The 2160-nt window shown below is 49.5% G+C and overlaps 1 non-coding gene across 1 annotated transcript; it reads left to right on the top strand.

The window, feature by feature from the left end:
- Positions 1–484: 484 nt before the first annotated feature.
- Positions 485–616, top strand: LOC130019834 (small nucleolar RNA SNORA9). The gene has a single exon (XR_008791902.1). It is a non-coding gene; the product is annotated as a small nucleolar RNA SNORA9 (small nucleolar RNA).
- The last annotated feature ends 1544 nt before the right edge of the window (positions 617–2160 follow it).

The raw sequence follows: 2160 nt of genomic DNA, 5'->3' as shown, positions 1-2160 counted from the left end.
ACTCAGGGTTTACTCCTGATTCTGTGTTCAGGGATCACACCTGGAGGTGCTCAGGGAACCAGATGTGGTGCTGGAGGTTAAACCCAGGTTTGCCACATGCAAAGCAAGTGCCTTACCCATTGTCCTATCTCTCTGCCCCCAGTCCGCAGGTAATTCTTTTTTTTTTCTTGTTTTTGTTTTTTGGGTCACATCCGGAGATATATAGGGGTTACTCCTGGCTCTGCACTCAGGAATTATTCCTGGAAGTGCTCAGGGGACCATATGGGATGCTAGAAATTGAACTTGGGTCAGCCTCGTGCAAGGCAAACGCCCTAAGCACTGTGTTATCATTCCAGCCCCAGTAATTCTGATCAGACTTTTCTCTATTTTTCAGTGAATTCTCAAATCACTGAATTTTAAAGCAGGCAGAAACCTTTAAGATAAAACTTTAAGGCCAAACTTGATGCCCTGGAAAGCCAAAATGTAGAAAGAAAGTGAGAGCCGTTTGCAAGCCTCCAGCGTGCTTGGGTCTGGGGTGACTCTGTGCCTTCCTATAGGGCTTGCAAGAACATTCTGAAATGGTTTGAAGCCTTGCTCTGAGCCACTGAGGGAAAGGTTAGAGAAATTAGAGACAACAGAAGAAAGAAGAGAAAAGAAAAAGAAAATGAAGGCCCAGGCAGACACAGTGTGGGGCAGGGCTGAGACTGGCCTCTCCTCTCAGCTCCTCACCCCTGCCAGTCCCTGGAGCCTCTTCCTTCCCCAGAGCACTCCTGTCGGTCACTGTCAGGACACATCCCAGCTGCGTGGCCAGAAGCACTGAGCTCAGAAATGCCGGGACAGACCAAAATCCCAGTAAGCAGAATGTTGGCGTTGCATTAGCATATCCTTGAAAAGCATCTGTCCTGCATTTTGCTGGGTCAGTTATGATTGCTGTCACTATGGGGGTCTATGCCAGTGCTCTCGCCCAGAAAAGCAGGGGGCGGAGTAAGAATGCTGCAGGGGCTCGGCTGCACCCAGAGGCTGTGATCCAGTATATTGCTTTACGACTCGCAGAAGTGGAGGATGCTGGGAAGGGGAGGGATGAGCACGAGAGAAGGAGCATGTCTGAGCTATGATGTGTCAGAAAATCCATGCTTCCAATCAGCTCCGAGACTAAGCACAGAGCTTATTGCCTTTCATATACATATATATATACATATATATTATGGTGCAAGGATTACTAGGTAAACTCTAGTGCCACCATATAAGCTCTTCTACTGGCATCAATTCACACATATGTGCTACATCCCAGCTTGAAGCATGGAGTTTTGTTTTTTTCAAGCATGGGGTGGGGGGAAAGGCATACCGGGAAGTACTAGGGGACCATACTGTACCTGGGAATCAAACCCAGGGCTCCCACATGCTCCAGCCTGAGTCACCTCCCTGGCTTAAGCATAAACATTTAAGGTCTTCACCTCCCTAGCTCTGCTGGGACCAGAGAAACATCTCTTGCACTCTCCAGACCTCTCCATGGGACCTGCCTCCTTTGCATATGACTGGGGAGGTAACCTGGATAAGTTTCTGTTTTTCTTTTCATTTATTTATTTATTTGCTTTTTGGGTCACACCCAGTGATGCACAGGGGTTACTCCTGGCTTTACACTGAGGAATTACTTCTGGCAGTGCTCAGGGGACCAATGGGATGCTGGGACTCGAACCCGGGTCAGCAACGTGCAAAGCAAATGCCCTACCCATTGTACTATCACTCTGGACCCGGGACACGTTTCTAAGGTCTCAAACACCCAAGGTGAGTGGCAGCTCAGGGCTCTGCAGACACACACACACACACACACACACACACACACACACACACACACAAACACCATACCTCTAAACTCACACCCCACACAAATGTGCCCACTTGACACCTAATGAGCATTGGCAGCAGCTCATCACAGCCTGTGTCCGGGCCCTTGTCCTCACTGGCTGTGGCTTGACTCTTTGGTAAGGACACTGTGTTTACTGAGCACCTGCTATGTGCATTAGCAGACAGGAGCCTTCAAGCTCACCAATCTGGTGACTGTCTCCCAAGGTGCAGATTTATGCATCCTCTGACCAATGAGAGGTCCAAGACTTGGAGAAGGGGGTCGCGGGGTGAGGCCAGCAGAGCGGGAAGGACAGTCTGGCTAGGAGAACGTCAACC

Source organism: Sorex fumeus, unplaced genomic scaffold (assembly GCF_029834395.1).
Source record: "Sorex fumeus unplaced genomic scaffold, SorFum_2.1 ptg000009l, whole genome shotgun sequence".
Taxonomy (NCBI): Eukaryota; Metazoa; Chordata; class Mammalia; order Eulipotyphla; family Soricidae; genus Sorex; species Sorex fumeus.
The sequence above is the reverse complement of the archived record's forward strand: the minus strand, read 5'-3'. Positions and strand labels throughout refer to the sequence as shown.